The sequence below is a fragment of the Typopeltis vanoorti genome, chromosome 9, assembly GCF_054136105.1.
Source record: "Typopeltis vanoorti isolate ZY-2024b chromosome 9, IOZ_Tvanoo_1.0, whole genome shotgun sequence".
Classification (NCBI taxonomy): Eukaryota; Metazoa; Arthropoda; class Arachnida; order Uropygi; family Thelyphonidae; genus Typopeltis; species Typopeltis vanoorti.
In genome coordinates, this window is record NC_143557.1 from 145,176,922 (window position 1) to 145,198,666 (window position 21,745).

Consider the following 21,745-nt stretch of genomic DNA (forward strand, 5'->3'; position numbering starts at 1 on the left):
GAGAATGAAAGAGGAAATCTTAAAACCGCCAGAGGAGGGGCGTGAAACACTTGCCAGTTATTTGGGTGGAAAGTGCAGGCTGCCACGACGGGTGCCATCTTTCAGCGACGACTCGTGCGGGATCCGGAAAAGTGGCCCTTCGCATTTCGCCCCCTATAGATAATGAGTAGGCTACAAAAATGTAAATGATACACCTAATTTTTTAATAATTCTAATTTATTTTGTTTTAACAGAATAAATGCACATTGTTATTGTTTAAAACTCGAAGTTGTCCGCAATGCCTGTAAGGTAATCAATCACGCTACGATTTTGAAAACCTTGGACTATTCTTTTGACTCTAGCAGAAATTGCAGCATACTTCTTGTTTCTTTGATTGCCTGAATTACCGGCAATTAGCTGCGTAATTTCGAAATTGTGCAGCCCTTGTATTTCTTTAAAGAGTCAATGAATCGGTAAATATTTGGGAATAAAGTAGCACAAGTTTCCTGAAATCCCCTGTGCCACCCCTCCACCGTTGTTGGTACGTTGCTGATCATTCGGTGTTCGTGTGTAAACATTCCACAATTCGATGGCAACAACGGGTAACTGCCGGCCTCTCCGTTGTCTTCTTCCAACATATGTATCTTCAAAGTAGTTTGCAATCACCATAGCTTCAATGGGGAAGTCATCAGCTCCAACTAAATCTTCAAATGCTTGAATAACGTTAGCAGGAGGAATAAATGCCAATGCAGGAATCATTTGGATCTAACGAGCAAATTCATGGTCTTGTTCGTATCGGGCTTTTAAGCCTTCATTCTGTAACTTTAGGTCCTGGAGATTGCTCGGTAAAGCAGGAGTACCGTTGTTGCATCGAACATGACGAATGGTTCGTTTAAGTGAATCCTTTTTAGGCAGTAATGCCGCGACATTTGCACGAGCCTCTGCAATTACTGATGCAACAATTTGCTGTGGCCGTTCGTTCGTGGTTGTTGCATGTTGCCGTATTTGACCAATCAATTGCAATGCTTTCCACCTTGCAGCTTGAGCTGCATGGTTATGTTTAGTTACGACATTCACAACTGGGACTTCGAAACCCTCTGTCCAAACACGCCCTTTGCAGGTGGGACGTTTTTCGCAAACCCAGATTCCATGTTGTTCATCTACAGCTCTCTTTGAACACACGTAAATGTGGTTGGCATCATCTACCAATTTTCTTTTGCCTCTTATTGACGGAACGCTTTTTGCCATTGCACACACGGGATTCATCACTCAAGATGCAAAATTAATTATGCAGATATTGGAAATGCGAGGAGAGCCAGATGCGGGGACTTTTATTGTTTGAATGTCGACAAATCGGAACAAGATCCACTTGTTACTGAAAAGATTCCTATACGATTAGTCAACGTTCCCCCCCCCCCCAATGTCCGTCACCAACCACGTGAAACGATTAACAGTTCCAGTTAATCCTTTCACAATGGAAAGAAAACCCTGAAGACATATGAAAGGGGCGAAATTAGTTTAAAAGCCACGTGACAATTTGTACACGAATGTAATTTTTAAAATTTGTTCGGACAAGTTATCGGTTCGAATAATCGAGAGAGTTTAACACTGAATCTCCACTAAAGGGGCTGGGACTTCGATAAAAATTCGAGATATCGAGAGTTGAATGTATTTACATTTTTGTAACCTACTCATTATCTACAAGGGGCGAAATGCGAGGGGCCACTTTTCCGTAAATCGGCCCGTGCATAGGCACTGCGGAACTGCAGCACCCCAATTTTTCTCGATATATTTATTGATTTATTTATATTTGCTTGTGATATTTAATTTTATCATCACCGATCCCATACAATTTTCTTATTTTGTATAAAAAATAATAAAAAAATCCATCTTGTAGCACTTAGGAGGGCGCTAGCAGCACTGTGTTTACCACAGTATCACATATTGCTACGCGTGCAAGCATATGCACGTCATAGTGAGATGCGAGCTATTAGCGTAGTGCGGCACTGTCCGTCGCGCAGTTCCACTGTTGTTCATATGCAGTTTGCGCCAGTAGTAGAGTGTTTGTAGTGCTTATCGCGTTTACTCCGTCTCTTTAAATATTTGGACATTACAATTAAAGGATTTAATTGTAATGTCCAAAAATTGTAAATCCATTCCTTTAATTACAATTAAAGGAATGGATTTTATTTTTAAGTAATTTTAAATTCTACCAAACTGTATAATTTTATTGATAAAAAACAATATTTTTTCATTAAGATGAAAAGCCAAACGGCTATTTTTTTCTGGCGAGGTTGATATAAGTTAAGGGGATAAAAATCCCTTATTGTTTTTCAGCCAGTAAGCGAAACTACGATCGAAAACTACGATCTGTAACGTTTCTTTGCCGACGAACTGTCAGCGTATCCAAGCGTAAGTGACCACTTGGTAGTGCCACACCAGGTCTGATATTCCAGGTCTAGCTACTCACTGATGAGACCTCAAAAAAGGTTGAAACCGGTCTGGGTAGTGACCTCTCCTCATAATGTAAAACAGTACTACATCTCTTTAGAGCTGTGTGTTTTACATTATGAGAAAATATCAAGAACAGTGAGGGATCTTGCTCCACCTTTGCAACGAGTTGCCGTGGTGTGGCACTACCAAGTGGTCACTTACGCTTGGATACGCTGACAGTTCGTCGGCAAAGAAACGTTACAGATCGTAGTTTTCGATCGTAGTTTCGCTTACTGGCTGAAAAACAATAAGGGATTTTTATCCCCTTAACTTATAATATTTTTTCATGTTTAATTTTTTTTTTGATTTTTACCATCATTTTGATATTTTATCCAAACACGTATACACTGTGCATTTCGAAAGTTGCAGCACCTCCACGATATCAAGCCACGAGCCGCCACTGCACTCTTGTAAGTCCCAACTGGTGATCTCGAAGTGTTTGGGGATTCCCTCCTTTTGCAGCGAGGAACACAAAGAATAAGAAAAGGCAACTTGCTATCAAAGTGTTTTAACATGAAATCTGTACGGTTTTTTTTTAATCGTAATGAAAATATTAATCCCCATTTCGGCTACATGTTCTTCGTTTGCAATAGATACTCCACGATCCGCTGGGATTGTGGGGCGGTGGCAAACATTCCTCCTTCCCTGGCTGTACTTGTCAGGTTCGAGTTGCAAGCTCTCTTCCAGCTGCAAAAGTTGGTCAGCAGCCAACTCATCAAAGATGGCTGCAGCGGAAAGTGTGGAATCGCAAATAATCTCTTTATGGGGGGGGGGGGAGACTATTGTGGAGGTTTCCCTCAGTTCGCTTAGGATGACGGTTCGCACAGCCTCGGCACATCGCTTCGCAACGCAGACTTTTCCTCTGGCTGTTGCTATGACAACAATTGCGCTGCGCATTCTGAAGACAGACACACACCCAGACCGAGAGAATCGAATCCAGGCATAATACATTGGCTTGGCTCTCAGAATCGCCCCCTCCCCCCCCCCCCCAAAAAAAAAAAAACGTCTCACGAGATCGCTAAAATTTCCCTCCCACTTTTTTACTGAGGGAAAAAAATAGCAATTATGATCATTATACACATCTCGGGGGGGGGGGGATTCATTCCTCCAGTTTTATGAAGGAAATATTAGGATGAGAAAGGGGGATAACTTCAATTCAGTTATTTTACAAGTGGCATTAAAAGAATTTCTTGATTGCATTTTATGTCGGCTTAATCGTATTTAATTCGAGAGAAAGTCGCTGTTTTTAGAGCTGGGAAACGATCTCTTTCCTTCGGAGCAAGCACACAACGTAAATGCCGCTTGCAAAACATCGCATGACAATCGCGTACAAAACAGGACGAAGAGTCATCCGCCGAGTTCTTTCATTTGATGGCGCTCTTTTTGCTTTCATTAAGACGAACCTCGTAAACTTAAGGAGCTTCACAAGTTCGGGCAGAACAGAATTTCACAAACACCCACTGCGAGCAAGAGACGTCTTGGAGTCGCGATATTGTCGCTCTGATGGCGTTGCTTTGCCCTCCGCCTAGCGAGAGGGGTCTCGGGGAGGAATATTTGGCGTTTAAAGGTCAAGAAACGAGAGTGAAAACGGAGAGCTTTCGGTGTGACGCAGATCAGTCGGAGCACGTGATAGGGAGCTCCACGGTGACTCGAGGAGTTTTTATGGAGCGTCTAAATAGCGCGCGTCTGTCTTCCGCACACGTAATCGGAGGCGATCCGAAATTAGACCCGGCGTGGGAGGAAGGGTGTGTCAAGTGTAGGGATTTATAAAAGTACGAGCGCCAACAACGGTGACGTAACAGCGGAAGTTCTCTATTCTGACCCTCGACAATGAAATCTTTGACTTCCATTGCGCCCGCCTTGACCCTCGCATGGAACAGCAGCGAAAGGCATTTCGTTCGCACGGCAGCAGCGATAAAACATCCCATTCTCCCCCCCCCCCTTGTATTGCGAGCCCTGGTCGATGTCACCGAGTGTGCACGTGGTTTCCTCGTGGCGTTGCGCGGTGAACGGGTTGAGTGTTTGCAGTCAGTGACCCCAGCGTGAACTGCTGCACTGACTATGGTGACCTCAGGTATTCCGAGAAGTCATCCGTCAATTGGATAAGTCCCTTGCGTGTCGAACTTAGAGGAGCAGCCACGTCGGGATTTGCCAGAATCGCCGCATTAAACAGTCGAAAATGTTGAACCCTTTCGTGTTTGAAATCCGCTGGAAAGCGTGCAAAAGTAAGGGGGAAAAAAAGTCTTATACAGCAGCTCAGTTCAAGACTTTCACTCCGTGAAAATATGTGTGGCATATCTTGTTTATCTGTTAAGGAAACTTAAAATAGGAGGTCTTCATCAGGAACGCAGCCAAAACCAGAGCTTCAAACGGAATTCTTCGTTCCTTAATTTCCACGCTAACAAACACGACTCAGTCAACCCCCCCCCCCCCCTAAAAAAGCAGATGGTGGTTTGATCTCGTCCAGATTATTCATTGAAGAATGCAAATGACGGAGAGAGAGAGAATGCAAAGTTGGACTCTTCGAACGAAAGATAAATTTAAGGTCTGATTTTCCCGTTTAATCCCGAATCGGGAACCGCACCGGGAACATGGAGTAACAACGACCCGCTGCACGGAAGAGACGCTGCTTTAGTAAAGGAGGAGCCAATCACATACTCGAAACAGATTCAGGGAAGACCTGAGCAAGTGTGTACGTTAAGCCTCCATTCAGTTTCAGCGGGCTGCACTTATCGCGAACGGGATATCCGAAGGCGAAGCGGAGTGGGTTTCAGAGTAAACCAAATAAAAATCAAAGAATCCAAAGCCGCATTGGGCCCCTGATGCTCGAACAGCCTCCTCTCGTTCGCCTCAGCGAATCAAGTTACAACAGCGTCGTGAAATCGGGAAAGCCCCCACTTGACGCCAATTTGAGGAATGGTGGACGCGCCGCCCTCCAAAACCAGACTTCCGATACAAAATAGCACTTTCCACACCCGCAGATGTCTTGTAAGCTGAGGGTCTGCTAACCGGAGCTTTCCTGGTTTGCGAGCAGCGCAATCAAGTACGGACGGGTGGGAGGGGAGTTCCTCATCACAAATGTTTACGCTTCGCCTTGTTCCTTTCGCATCACACTTCGAGTTTCTTTCCCCAGTCGATGTGTTCGACTGCCTCCCTGATGGAGAGGAGGCTGTGATGCTGGGTTCCTTCTTGAGGGGAGTTTCGTACGGGGACGGTCGGCAGATGGTCCTCAGTGCTCGAAGTGCGTGTCAAGTGCTACTTTGTTCTCTTGGAGGATGCTCGTGAGAATGTTAATTCTCTGCAAGAACTCCGTTCGAGCCAAGCGCAGGGGAGTCTCTTTAGGCACGTGGATGCAAGTGCCTAAAGAAATGAGAGGAAGTCATTTCCACGTGATTTTGCGTCTCTTCCAAGATGCTTTTTGGTTGGCCGCCATTTCCATTACACAATTTCGAAAGCGAGCTAACTCTGCAGCCGGGACAGAAGTTTAAAGGGGGGGAGGGAGTTTTATCTGATAGGAAGGGAAGAACAAAAAATCGAATGGACTACAAAATCGTCTCAACTGGTTTGCTCTTCTTGTCGACTGCAGTCCAACGGACGCTCCGAACTCCTTCCCAGTTAAGACTTCGCCTAACAAATCTCCGCAAACGCCTCTGCCGCTGTTTTTTAACATTTCACAAAGCAAAAAAAAGAAGCAAACCGTTCTCCATTCTACCGAGCCAGCCCTCCATCTCTGCGACTTCCTCTCATTTCTAAGAAGTCGGTCGACAATTTTCATCAATGAAAGACGGGAAGGAGGCGTTCGAGGGGGTTACGTAAATTGACTCCAGAATGGGCTCTTCCCTTGGTCGCAAACTGCGGGAACCGGTTTAGCCTCACTTCGTCGTTTGTGCCGTCGTAGATGTATTTGGTTGACTCGAGTGAAAGTAAATAAAATAACCGCAGAAATTGCGATGACAAGTGAAACATCCAGAACGGACTTTTCTCGGATGAGTATCCCCCCCCCCCCCCCCTTCCTCTCATTTCATTTCGAAATTCAAACTGCACGAAGCTTTGCTGTTTGGCCGAAATGAGAGAAGAAAAAAAAAAAAACGCGTCACGCTCAGTGCAAAGGCACAGATCGCGAAGGCGAAATAAACTTGAGTGAAGGAAAATGAAACGACCCCCACCTTACTCGTGAGCAAATCACGGCCGTCACGTGTTCATCCAACATGCTTGCGGTACACTTCGGTGTCATTACGTCGCGTGATGATACCGGAAGTGATAGTTTTAAGTTCGTTTAGCTAAAGGGAGGCACAAGCTATACTCACGCATGCCGCACGCACAAAAAGCGATCCACACGATTCCCTCGTTCGCTTCCCCCCATCCCCCCGCGATGCTGTTAGTGGACAAAATCCAGACTTGCGTCACCAACTGCGTGTAATCATCCGTTGATTGCGTGGCCCCCACACAAGAGGGGCCTCAAAGCAAACAAATGCCGCGTTGGGTGAGCTTTCAAAATTCAGAACGGAACGATGGTAGGATTGAGAGAAAAAGCAAGTTTACCTCCCGTGCCGAATGAGCAGCCAAGCTGAGCATTTCCATCACTTTCTTCGATGCGCATCCAATTTGATAAAAAGTTTTTCTTTAGACAGTCGATCAGAAAATTACTCGTAGGTCAAAGCGCGTGAGCACATCTCACTTTCGCACACCCAACGTTCATCGAAGTTTGGGTCCGAGATCCAACGTCGTAGCCTTGCCAAGTATTTCCTTCACAGGAAGCGTTTTTTTTAGCTTCCCTTCGGTTGGAAAGACTCGAGTTCGATCTAGTTTAGAACGCGAAAGAAACTCTTACAGTTTTTTACGTCCGCAACAGCACGCGCGTTTAACAGAACAGCCTCACGGCCTTGTTTCATCTGCTCCAACCAAACCTTTCGAGCGATATCAGTGACGAGCGCATCGCTTCAATCTTGGCGAGTCGGTTGGCTGCCCTTCCTTGCGAAGAATACTTCGCCGTTCTTTAAAAGCTCCCCCTCTTCACGAAGCAATCGCACTTTCAACTCGGCCAAGAGGACATTCGTGTTTGGACACGCATCGCTTTCGACTGTCATCATCCAACCCGTATTTTTTTTCTTTCGTTTCCCTCGCCTCAATAACTCCGAAATGATCATCTTCGTCAAGAAACGAAAAAAAAAAGTTTGAAATGAAGAGAACTCGCAATGGCAAAGATGTTTTGTCTGTTCTTCCACAAAGGGAACGGAAATCTCTCCGGAGAGAAGACGCTTCGACTCGGATTGCAACGCCGGTCTTTTTCCGATCTAGTAATGAATACCTTCAACCTTAAGCCCTCTCCCTTTCTGTCTCTCTCAGCTGATTACGTCACAAAAGAGTTCTATTCACAAACGCCTAATGGAATCGCGAGTAACCATCACAGAATACACACACACGAACGTCTTTCCATTACGCTTGCACGTGGACTTCCTGAGGTCAACGGTGACCACAACTTTAGCAAAGAAAACTTTAAGGACGAACAAAAATGGGAGGGGGGGGGTACGCCCTTCTATCGATGATACCAAAACCATTTCAGAATTTTATTCAACGCCACGTGAATGAGAGTGATAGTCGGGAGGGGGGGGGTGAAGAACGAAAACAGAAGCAGCCAACGACGGGCTGCTACCCCGGACATTCCACGCGACCGAGCGGGAAGCGATCTCGGAATGTCAGGCGAATTCTTCTGCTGTTCCGGGTGGTCGCCGAGTCCTGCACAGTCGCCGACTTATCGATCGACGTCGCACCACAACGAACGAAGAGACGGAATTTAATTAATTGGCGGCGTGCGATATTACAGAGCGGTTTTCTTTCGCTTTATTTATGGGCACAGCAGGGCAAAGGGCGGCACTTCCGGAAAGTGGAATATTTTTCATTGGCTGGCGAAACATGTCGACCACCCCATTCATCTCTTTTATTTTATGGGGGGGGGGGGAGTCGCCTACCAACACAAAAAACTCCATCGCTGGAGAGAGAGGGACCCACAATCAGACTTCTGCTGGGGCTGAAGCGTTTTCAATGCAGCGGAGGACGGGAGGGGGGGGGGGGGGAATTGCTCGCCAGAAAGAACAACTTCGCCTTATCGGAAGAGCACGAATCGTTTCTACACTAGCAATGGATTTATTGTCCGAAGTACTCCCGTGGGTTCAGGGGAGGGCGGGAGAAAAGACAGCGGGATCGATCGCGATTCTATTAGGAGACCCAACAGTGTGAAGTGGGCGACTTGAATCGACTTACGACTACAAGGAATCCTCGGGGATTTCTCCGCAGAATGAGACACTCCCCCACACATCCGCTGCTTATTCACGACGGCACTCAGCTTTATACGAAAGCGTTTGATGTTTGTTTGGTTTGCGTGGCCAAGTAGATTGCTAATGCGGATCAGAGCGCAAATTGCGGCCCTCGAGTCGATCTGGTTTGGAAAGCAGCACATTTGGATGTTCTAAATGCGGATAACTTTGTGCATTGTCAACAATTAATAAAACCTTAAAATCGAGAGCTTTTTGCTTCATATATGTTTCCACTGCTGGTAAAAAAGCAATTATTGAACCATTCAGTAAATACAGCAGTTGTTTCCCAGGCCTTTGTATTAGCCATCCAATGTATTGGCAGCTGTTTTAGATCTTTGCCTTTTAGAGCAGGTGGTGTTAGAGATCGATTTACTAGGAGGGGATTCAACATTCGATCTCCTGATGCATTGCTACAAAGTAACAACGTTACTCGATCTTTGCTTGCTTTAAACCCATTTACTTTTTCCTCAGACTTTGCGATGTAAGTTCAACTAGGCATTTTCTTCCAAAACAGTCCTGTTTCGTCAGCGTCAAACACTTGATCGGGACAATATCCACCCTCTTCAATAATTTTGGCTAACTTCTCTTGAAAATTTTTGGCTGCTGCAACCTCGCCTGTAATCTCCAGGTTATGAAGTGCATTCCTTTTCAAAACCCGGCTAACCATCCTTTGCTAGCCGAAAATTCTTTATCAGCCTGGGAAGCGGAAGTAGATGGCTCCAATTGCTTCATCTGTTCATAAAACCGAAGAGCTTTTTGTTTAATTAAATAACCACTTACAGGAATTCTTCTTTCAGTTAATTCTTCAATCCAAATTACGAGTGCTCGTTCTTTGTTTTCTAATAAAGTATCTCTTGAGTACGATGATAATTTGGCACTTAGTTTTGTTTCAGAAATTACAGATTTTCTTATTGCGACTTCATTCTTTTTAATTGCTCTTATAGTAGATTCGCCTAAATTAAAGTGTTTACCAATCGCCGTAAATCCCTCTCCTTTTGCTAAGCGATCTAAAATTGCAATTTTCATTTCCAAAGAAATTGCTTTTCTTCGGTGCTTTTTCCCTCCTTTGGGCCAAATTAAACCTTTAAAATAAAAATTAGCAAAATTTAGGCTTTCGATAATGAAAAGACAAACTCGCATGCAAAATTAAACTTCACGAACACTCGCTGCTTACACGGTACGCCAGGATGTGCTGCAACACGCCGTTCATTGTGTACAACGTACATAAGTTTTGAAGTTATAAAAAGAGACCCGAGTGTACTTCTTTTCGGTGAAGAATCAATTTTACGCGAGGTCCACTTTAAACATTTAAGCGAGGCCAAGTTCCCTTCAAAGCAACTAAAGATACGACATTTCTGAAGGACTTCGGTGTTCGTCTAAACCTGTGCCCCGAAGTACACAATTTTTGCAACCGTTCGCGTGTTCAGAACATGTCGTAGGCTAATCCGGAGCCGTGGGTTGTCTCGTGCTCTCAGCGAGCAGATGCAATGCGCAGCTCTTTGATAATGTAAACCTCTGCACGCAGGGTTGAAACCGACCTTCTGAGCTTGCCGTCCTGAACGGTCGACAGTGTGGAGAGAATTCACTTTAGCGTTAAATTCTGTCCGGCGAAATGGCCGCAAAGCGTGTGACGAGATGTGTGCAAAAGCAGTTGCCGGTTTCACTGGGCGAGTCTCAATGCCAAAAGCCAGTTGGGAAAAACCCTCGAGAAAGAGTGGAAATGCGCTTCGTGCAAATTTGGCGACGAACAAAGCGTTGCTTGTCTCCTCTAATAGCGGGCGCCATTCAGCGCTGACCAACGCCCGTTAGTCGCAGGGTGGATGACTCATGCATTCCAGAGATCAGTAACGAGAAATCTGCATTGCAGATTTCATGAATGTCCTGAACTAAAAATAGACATCCCTTTGTTAAGAAATTCGGCAGAGTTCGAACCGCATAGACGCCTTTCCGTTGCTGTCCCGATGTAAGAAATGAACTCAAAATGCTTAAATAGAACGGAAATTTAGAAAAAGGAGAAAAATAAACGAAACAGCGGATGCCCTGAATCAACAAGCAATAAATTGAAGACTGGGAATTGTTGCTGTTCCCACGTGAAAATACACGCGTGAAGGAAATTCCAAAATTCGGTTGTTGTTTTTTTATTTCTGCCCACCAGAACACGACGTGGCGGGCAAAGAAAGAAAAAGATTGAAATGTTTCGCCCTTCTGTTTATTGCCAAGAAATGTAAGCAAGAGCAAATATCGGTACAAATTCCTCACTTCGGAAGTATTTGTACTGATGTCAAAAAGAAAAAGACGTTACGTCAAAAACATGGCGGACCACGTGCAGAAGATCTCTGTCAACCGAGAGAAAACAGCGCCAGACGAACAGGGGCTGACGAGAATAATCGTCACTGTGGTGACATTTTGGCATAAATGTACAGGATGTCGTGGTTTAGTAGAGAAAAGGAGCTTTTTATTCTCGAAAAATACTGTTCGTATGTGAAACAGAACCAACAGAGTTACGATCGCCTGAACACGCTGGTGTAAACATAATAATAATGATTTACACCGTCCAACTGCTTTCATAAAAATCCCATCAGGGCAGAGATTACGAGCAGCATCTGGATGCAGAATCGTTTTTATTCCGAATCTGTTAACAATATTTTATGTCGTAATAATGGAAGCAAATGAAAACCTTATCGTAATATTTGCGAGGCTCCTCTCAAGACGATTTGCTCGGTACGCGCGGCCTTGAGCGACGCATTAATGCGAAAGAATTCGTGTCTCCATTTACGAAATTCACGCGACAGTTCTGAGTAAGCTTTTCGCTGATCGCTTTCCAGCTGGAATATTAAATCGCAATCGGAGACGACAGAAAATATTCGCTCGACCATTGTCTACAGAGTCTGAAACGCAACTCGAGTCCTGTCTCTCTCTTGGGACCCAATCAAAGCTATAAAAGTAGACGAAATGAAAAGAAAAAAACTAAGCCATGGATTAAACAAGGACACTGCATAAAAATGGGAGAAACGAAATAAATAAAAGTTTAAAATAATACCACGCAATGAATTGCACAGTTTGAAGTTCTCCTCGCATTCCAGGAAGGCTCTCGTGGTACCAGCTGATATGAAAAAAAAAAAGAAACAAAATGGTTTAAAGAGGTGTGGACCAAACTCTCTTCTTTCACGCTTTTTATTATTTTTTTATATTTTCATTAAATAAATTGGTAAAAACTGGACGAAGGAAATTTTTAGATAAAAGTTTAGTACTTGCTTATAGTTCATATGAATTTTTTTTTTTAATTCGAAGTCATAGGAAAACGAAGTGCTGCCCTAAACTGGTTCAAACATTATTTAAATACTAAAAATAGACAACAGCTGCGGCCAGTTGTAAACATTACATCGTCGTGGTGTGGCACAAAGATCTCCCTTCAGGAGCAACTTTATTTATCAGTAAATAAAAATGACTTCTGTGAACAAAAACCAATAGCGAAATTTCGCGCCTTTCCTGCGATCTTTCAAAACAGCAAGTTGGTTCCATCAAATGAACCGACCGTGGAAATCTCGAAAACTAAATACGTAAATTTTAACTTCCAAAATTCGACGGGGGTAAAGTGAACAACACACTTTTTCGTACGTGATTGCGGAACAAATACAAATTCTGATCCGAGAATACTTATTATCATCTACAGAAATGAGGAACTCTGCTTAAAAAAAGTGCGAATTATTCGATTTGGAATTTAATAGCTTCGATCGAGCTTGAGTGTTTTTTAACTCCTGTTGGTCCAAACCCGAATTAGCTTCGACTTAAGTCTTTTTCGTTGATTTTCGTTGATATTGAAGTAGCAGCGTGTTACGTCGTATCAAATCTGTCTGCACGTAGCAGCATTCGTTCTTGTCGGAATTCTTGACGGCAAGCACGTGTGGTGCGACACCGTTTTTTGAGCTGCGTTCTCATCAATCGTCGAATAAAACGGACTGTTCACGACATTTTCCGCAGATGAGGGAGACACAACGAACCGTGAGAAGGCGCATTTGCCACCTCAATTGAACTGCTTGGCCGAAAGTGCGGGTCCGATTTTAAATCTTTTTTATTTTGACTTCTGCAAATCGTTTTCATTCTGCGTAAAAAGAAAACGCATCGAAGGTGGATTGAGAGCGACTCCCGGTTTACATTTAGCATCGGGATTTAAAAACTCACCAGAACGAAATAATAAAAAATGAACAATTTTCGGTATGAGGGGAAAAAATCGAGGGATTTGGGGATCGAGGCATTCCGAACAAACACCGCTTGCGTATGGACATCGCCAACGCCGTCACTTACCGAAGATGGCCTCCATTTGATATCGAATCACGTGACAAAAATACACGAACAGCGACCTTTAGAAGCGAGCTGATATCGATCGTCTGGCTCGGGCAACGTGGCGATGCTCGAGAGAACTAACTTTCTCAGCGATCGCAAGAAGCCGCGGAGTAAAGTGTGTGGTGTGTGTGTGTGGGGGGGGGGGAAGCTTTTAGCATGGATCCGAAACTCGCTCTTCCCAAAAAAAAAAAACAAAAGCGAACAGCAGATCGACGACCTCACTGGCGATGACGTCACGCGCATCCCGACAGGCTTGCGCGTGCAATTTAGTCTTTTTCTCAGCGATTTCCCCTTTCAGTTTTCTGCCGCACAGCAGCTCCGAAATAAGTCCTTTAATGACGGAGACACAACCGCAGAAGCAAGCGCAGGTCAGAGCTCAACAGCCAGGAATTATTCTAGCTGGATGCGCGAACGTTAACGCGGGCGGCGTGTCGACGCGCAGTTAATAACCACGGTGACCCACTTTTCTGCCGTTTCTCGATCATTTTGCTGTTTCCAGATATTTCTCCGATCGAAGGCACCCACAGACTTCCCCTTCGTGTTCGCGTGCTTTTAAAAAGATTCGCTTCCGGCAGTTTTTTTTTTAATTTCCCTTTTTGTTCTTCTTCCATCTCCGTACATTCTTTTGTATCAGAAGCTCGAGAGCCCTCGCACACGTACCCTCTCCTTTAATCCCGTAAAGGGGATGCAGGCTCTTCCCCAATCCCTTCAGATATCCCCCGTTTTGAGTGCGCGTGATATTCGTCTACTTATCGCCCTTTCACGACTGCAATCCGATATTCGTCTCGTTATGAGCGGTCTCGGTTACAAAAGAGGGAGCGGATTCTAATCCCGTTCAGGTATACGAACACCCTCTACCCAATCTCCCCTTCCTCTCGTATGCCTTAAGGCACCAGATTGGTTCCAAAAATGGTTTAATAATAATAAAAAAAACTCACCGCAACTGGTCCATTGGTCGAAGAGCAAAAGCTCCTTGAGGTGGAAGCGAAGTCCTCTTCGACAGTAAAACCAGAGGAAAGGAGTTATCAGAGGCAGAAGGTTCGCGATCCTCCCGCGAAGTTTTCGCACTATGCCCTGTTCTTGCATCAGTGCGAAGGACTGAAATATCCCGCTAAACGAATCAAGAGCATTTAGCTGAATTTTTTTTTTTGGCACGAGTGGGATGAGGGATAAGGATAGCACGCGCTTAAATCTGGAAAAGAGATTTATCGTGAAATACAGAAAGGAAATACCACAGGAAAGCCAACTGTAGCTTTCATGGGGTATTTCCCAGAATTCTCTTTGAGCTGATGACCAGACTGAGTTGATGGTGACGCCAGCAGCAGAAAGAGTTGCTGCCCTCATCCTACTCATACCGGCCGCTGATTTAGAAACTGCCCAGAAATCAGTGGTTTTGTAGGATTTTCTTTCTTTAAGAGGATCGGAAGAAAGAGAAATAAAGTACTTAGACGATGTTCGGCCTACTGAGGTGAGTGAGCGAAACAGTTTCAGAGTGAAGTTCTTCAGTCGTTGAAACGAGGTGGAGCATTGTCATGATGTAAAACCTTTCTCAGCAACCTTCTGCATGTTATTCGCTGCGAAGAGCAGATTTCGGTTTCTCTTTCTGCCTTAGTTGCATACTTTGTTTTCTCGCCAGGCATCCAACCGTCCAGGAGAAGACGCACGTCCCTTTTTACAATCGCAACTTTCTGTAAATCACCAAGAACCTCCCTCCACACACAGATTTGATGACAGTTCATTTTTCTCGATGGAGCAATCAGAAAGTGGACGTTAACCCCGGACACACGTTAGTCCTGCTTATCTATACAGTAAGACGTTGACAGCGTGGCTGTCACGTATTGCTTTTGGATTTTCCTTCGCATCCAGTTGGGTTCAAAATGCATTTTTCTTTTTCAATTAACGCGATCCCCGTTTAATTGCTGCTCCTGATTCATCCTCTTGGCATACACAATTCATCGTCCCATGTAGGGATCCCAAATGACGTCATCATAAATGTCGTTCTTTGGAGGATGCTGAAATGGGGAAAGCTACCACCTTGGCCAGCAGGAAGGGGGTTCGCTGGCCGGAAAAGAAAGCCAACGATTCGATTCGTGGATGCTGCCCTCATCCTACTCATACCGGCCGCTGATTTAGAAACTTCCCCGAAATCAGTGGTTTGTAGGCATGCGACTGCCAGTACCGATTCTCTTCAACTCCGTGCGCATAGTTCCGTGAGTTATGGTCTGGAAGAGCTTTGTTTAAATGCTTCTGTCAATTGCTGCACACACGAAGTTCTGTTTGTCCGTGCACGCCTCCTCATTCCCGACAAACTGTCTCAGGACCGCAGTTAGACAAGCAAAGCGAGTTATTTTTCCACTGATTAAACACCTGTGGATATACAACTTTTTTAGACATCAGTGAGCTCTGCTGTTTTTAGAATCGTGGCTCCAGCCGGACGGGCACCCACAATAAACGCGTTTTCGAACTCGGGAAAAGCTTTTGTTTTCCCCATTGCGGTCAACACTGACCAAGCATATACGCTGCGTAAGTGACGTTTACATACATCTGCATGAAGATTTCTAATTCAGTGGCCATCGTGTGTACGACCACCCTTCAAGAATCCACTGCATATTACATCCCATCCTCCCTCCGGGAAAAATTCCTCGAAGGGAGGTTTTGCTAATCACCTGAACGACTTCTCGATCACTGCACGAATCCACAGAATATTGTTCTCGGATCGTGCACCAACTCCCCCCCCCCCCCTTTCGGAATACTCGATGCTTTTCAGAAGAGTCCGCTTAAAGGATGGTCCAACTGGTTCCCCACCACTTCTCGACACGCAAAAACACGCGCAAAACTAGTGGACACCGTCGTCGTTCCACGCTGTTTCCTTCGAGGACTTCAACGTCCTCTCATTATTTATTTTTTTTTTTTTTTCATTGAACTTGATAAAATATACATTGGAAGATAGATAACAAAAATCGGACTACAGGTAACCCTCGTATAACGCGGATGTTAGGTTCCATAGAAACGCCGCGTTATACGAGACTTAGATCACATAGAAAAAGTAGGGTTAGGTTCCGAAATCGTTTTTTTTTTTTTAATTATATAAACAACAATGACGTATCCAACAAAAATAACATTTTTATTTAATTCAGGTAATTCGTGTAAGTTAAGAAGGGAGGTTTTGAGATAAATACGTCGTATAAAATTATAAAAATTACAAATTGTACATAAATTTCATTGCCCATAATGAATAAACGTTTTAGACACAATAAAATAAAGCGCATATTTCAATCGTCATCACTGTCTTCAGAAATAACATTTCGTAGATGTTCTTTAAGTGGCCGGAGGTCGTCACCACTTGAAATCTCGTGGACATCATTTGTATAATTCTCATTGGCTACTTCGGCTGGTTTAGTCACCAAGAAGTCGGTAATAAGGCCATTTTTTTATTAAGTTCATAATATGGCGCTAAACAAATATCCAATCGTCTCGTGAATTTTCCCAAGCGCTCCATTATCCGTAAAATAACTTCCTCACTTTCTTGCCAAGTCCAATCCTTCTGCTAATTTCTTTAAACTGAATTCTTCAACGGATTCATCAGAATCTTCGGCAGAACTTTCCCCGCCATTTGGTTCGATGCCATCTATTAATTGTACCACTTCCTCCTCGTTTAAATCTGTTTCTCCGTCAATCAATTCACTAATTTCGTTTTCAACCATATCGCAAAAGCCCCTCCACCAAAAATGTGGGCGACGTTTATTATACGACGTAGCTCGGCATCCACTGGAGGTACGAAATTTTGTTCTTTAGGCCATTTTTTTTCCAGCAAGCATTCAGCGTAGAGGATTGCAATTCCTTAATGGACAGAGAAATAATTTTTACACGATTCAATATTGAAAACTCTTTCCACGCTTGCGGCAGTGTCATTTTGGATTAGATTCCATTTTTTCCAAAATTAATCGAAAGGTTCGCCGAATATAATACGGCTTAAATGTTGATATTATTCCTTGATCGAGTGGTTGAATAAGTGAAGTAGTATTAGGCGGCAAAGAAAGCTATTTTAATATTCGGATGGCTTCAACTTGTTGGGTGGCCTCGTGCGTTATCTAAATGAGAAGAATTTTGAAGTCCATACTCTTTTCCTTTGTGTAACTTTCTACATCGGGTACAAAACACTTGAAAAACCAATTTTCAAGCATGCTTAGCTGTAACCCATGTGCCTTTTTGTTGGCCCGCCAATAAACAGGTAGGGTGGACTTGTCGAGCCCTTTCATCGCACGAGGATTTGCGGATCGGTTAATAAACATTGGTTTTGTCATGTAACCACCTGATGCATTGCTACAAAACAGTAGAATAATTCTGCCTTTGGAAACTTTGAATCCAGGAGCCGATCTTTCCTTTTTCGAAATAGAGGTGCGTTTTGGCATTTTTTCCCCAATATAACCCAGATTCATCCGCATTGAGCACCTGGTCTGCACTGTAACCACCTTCCCTGATGATTTTTAAAAGTTCTGCTGGATATTTCCGGGCAGCTCCAATTTTCAACCGATCCAAGATTTTAATTTTTTTTCTTCGAGAGAAATGCATTTCCTCTTCAATGTTGGTTTTTTCCCTTTCGTTGCAGTTTTAGTTTCTTTACATAAAAAAAAAGCATGACGTATGTAACTCATCAGAAAATAAACTACTCAGCTTGAGAATAACACACTTATGATTTTAAATGCGCTTTCCTGGCAGAAAACGAAGACAACTTTCAACAATAAACACTTTATACAGTAAACCCTAGATGGCGAACCTCTGCCACTCGTGCCAGAGGTGTCACGTCAACGATTTACACCTGATATCCTTTTATACGCTTATAAATTATTCGAGTGTTTTTTTTTTTAATTGTTACAATACGTACAAGTTAAATTTTGTTTTACAAAAGACAGCAGCTATAAAGACGTGCATATGATTGGTGCGGTATTAACAAAAGATCCAAAGACAAAAGCAACCGACAAGTGTTGAGCTGAAATTCTACTTCTCTTCAATCGAACATCTGAAACTGTCATAACAACATTCACTATTAGTTTTAACACATTCACAACAGGGTGTCATTTATCGTTCCGATGGAACTTCTCATTACTGACTGGCTCAACTCACACAAACGTTTCAACCCTTGGTCGAATTTTATGGCTGCTTGGCAGGCGAACTCACACATTCATTATATGGAATGTTTCAATTCTTGGTAGTCTTTTATTTGAAGTTAGCTTTTGTGATCCGTCATAATGACATCGAGAATTTCAAATGCAATAAAACAAACGCTTATTTCATGTAATTGAAAAATTGGACAATAATTTTTAGTTAGATACTGTGTTTCGGTGCAACAGATGGTTTTGCTTAAGACTATAGACTTAGCATAGTTCCTGTAAGAGGGGGAAATGTGATTTATTAGTTAGCGCCGTTTTTATTCTATCTGTCTCTAATTGCTTTATTTGTTGAAAATGACACAGACTGCAGAAGCCTCTGTACAGTACCTTATTCAGTGATACAATAAAATTAAATTCGATGCTTATAACTACTTGCGCGACACGGGCGGACACAAATTTAACGAAGAAAAAATTTGATTTTTAAGTCCCGCGGTGAAAAATATGAAAAAAATAAAATAAAGGGTTACTAGAAATTGCAGACCGCGTTATATCGAAACCACGTTGTATAAGTACCGCGTTATACGAGAGTTACCTGTATTTACATATTATAAGAATGTATATTACAGGGAAAAAAGGTTTTTCTTTTTAGATATACAATAGAAGTGAAGGGAAAAGGTGCATTCATGGTAGGCAGGATGGGTCTTTTCAGTAAGAGTCAACATTACAGTTCAGCATCACTCTTATTTATTCTTCAGATGAAGCGTATTGTCGTCCTCAATCCAGAAGAGGGCACCAGTTGGATTCCACTCCTCTATGAATTTTGCGACAGTTCTTGTTTCTTTGTGATAATCAAGTTCCAGTGAAAGCCTGCTTTGTAGTTTCCGCCGTAGGCTACACATGAGGGTTTGTTCCGATTCAGTGATGGATGGGTGCTGGTGATTTCTTGTGTGCTTACGGGAGAAACTGTAAACTTGGCGCAGATGAAGACGAAATTGCATATTCTGTGTGTCTGTTCTCTTCTGTATGGACTAAATTCCAGTGGTCTTCTTGGCTGTGTGCATAGTTAAAAGGGCTGTATTCAGGGCGTAAGTGATCATCGCTTTGTTTGCGGGACAGATTAGATAGGTGTGTTCCAAGGTGCCTGAAACTTCGCAGATTAGACACTGATCCGATTGTATTAGCTGAAATTTGTGGAGCTCAGTAGGAGTTGGCAAGATGTTATGCCATAGCTTCCACTATATGTCGGAATCTGGTTTGGCACGCCTCCATTTATATGGAAGACCCCACTGAAAACTGGGTGGCACGTGCAGCTTAGTAAAGGAGAGGGTTAAGGATGAATATAAGAAGGGCGAAGTTGGAGGCACTGATATGAGGGGGTGGTATATTTTCTTGTAGTTGGAGGGAAGAATTGGAAGTGAGGCTTCAGATGATGCAAGGTCGACTCCCCGCAGTTTCTAGAAGAAATGCGGATTCCTGAGGTGTAGCGATATCTGGGTAGGCTTTTCTGATAGCATCTGTTGGTATTGCTTTTCAATTTTTGGGTTCTTCATTGGTGGGCTTGTGCATGTTTTCCACTTCAACGTCCTCTCGTTAAAGAGAACTGTCGCTAGATGCCTTCCCACTATCCTGTCCACGCGCGACGCTGTTTGTGCGGTCGGTTTCGTAACCTCTCGTTTGTGCGCTGCAGAAAGAAATCTTCGCGCCAGAGTTGAACTTCGACCCCTTCGTCCTGTTTAACTTAGTTAAGATCGCTAGGCTTCGATGCGATCGCTGACCGACGCCCCAATTAAGCTTTTAAACGAACGAACGGGGTCGACGCACGGTGGAGCTGCGGTTGGATGACTCCGATTAATATTGCGTCATTCTGTATGCGAATGCTACGGACATTCGCGACTGTCGTTCATCGCGGCGCAGGACTGCCCCCTTAACCTCCATCGCTCGTGCGTGTTGCCAACGTGCGAAAACGTCGCGTCTCCTCGAGTTGTGCTTGGAATTGTCCATAAAAGGATACACCGTCTGCTCTGATGACGTCGCACCTCGTTTGCTTTTTTTTTCATTCTTTCCATTTACAAAGCACAGCTTGACATGCAAACAGGTTTGCATTCGATAAAAAAAGCAAAACCCACTTCGTCCTCTGCTGTTATCCGCGGTGTGAAATCAGGTTGGCGTTCAGAATAGTTCACGTCGCTTTAAATGCCCGCAAGCACGCCGCTAATTGCAGTCATTACTTGCTTTTACATGAACGAAACTTTTCAAGGTAAGTCATGGACGAAGGAGAATGACAGGATCGGCCTTTTCCACGTTCGTATATCTCTCTGCTGTGCCCTTTCTCCAGAAGAATTCCCAGATTTTAAGCCGAAATCTTCCTCGCCGAAATCCAAGCGTTGCTTTGATTTCAGCGAATGATTTCAGAGCGTCGAGTTTTATTATTTATTTATTTTGGGCGAAGAACGCGGCGTGTATCTCGGCACACACGCATTCTGTAATTCGGCTGACAACTCACGAGCGTTGACCAACATTTCTTTGGCCTCGGCGTCTCTAATATCACCTTTAACTCGTTCTTGCAGGGGAGTCGCTGTGACGCGGACGCTTCTTTCTCGAGATGAACCCGCCAACCGTAGGTGGAAGGTCTCGAATCGAGCCCGCAGAAACTGAATCTCTGCTCACGCCGCTGATTCAGCAAGACTTCCTCAAAAGACAAGCAACGACTTTTTTAAGGGACGACTGCGCGGACATCCTTCATCGAAACGTTCGTAATAAAAATGAAATAAAATAAAAGATTTTTCCCGATTAAAATTGCGCAGCAGAAAAATGCGTTTCTTTTTTTGAAGGTTGAAATGTTTAGCGGATTTTCACTCTTCCTGTTTTTGAAACAGGGAATGAGTTCCCCCAAATAACGGAGGAGGGGGGGACTCTTCCGTCATCCCTCAATCAAGCTAAAATGACGGCGGCCACACAGAACGCAGTGCTCGAAATTCAAAGATTTTCGCAGAAGAGATTCAAAACAGAAAGTACCGCACGTGTAAGGAAAGCAACGCGATTTCATCGCCGAGTGAACGCTGCAGGGAAGGGGGAAAATCGATGAAGCGGAAGGGTGGGAGCTGGGAAAGGATTCGTCTGCTGAAGAGCTCCAAACACTCCGAAAATGTCGCAGTTGCATTCTGAAAGTTTACTCGAGAGCGCACAAAACACAAACAATTCGTTCGTTCGGGTAAAGTGCTATACGGGTGGGGGGTCGCCGATCACAATGATGACAAACGCAGGCATGTGCTTAGCAGAGTTAACGGAATTGGACGAACCCGAAATCGATGCGAAAAGGAGAATCCGCTAATTGTGGTTGTTGAATTTATAAAAGGAGGCCGAATTTTAAGTTTTCCTGCGTGTTTACGGAGGAGGGGGCGGCGGAGGGGAAATTAAAGGAATCGCATACATGAAAAGAAAGTATTTTTTCCAAATGATTTTAATTTCAAGAATGAGTAAAGGGTACTCTTGGACACACGAGTC

At 43.8% G+C, this 21,745-nt stretch overlaps 1 protein-coding gene across 2 annotated transcripts in view; it reads right to left on the reverse strand.

Annotated features, from left to right (window-relative positions):
* The window catches only part of LOC150103659 (breast cancer anti-estrogen resistance protein 1-like), a 91,966-nt gene that overhangs the window by 27,031 nt on the left and 43,190 nt on the right, over nucleotides 1–21,745 (reverse strand). The window lies entirely within an intron of this gene.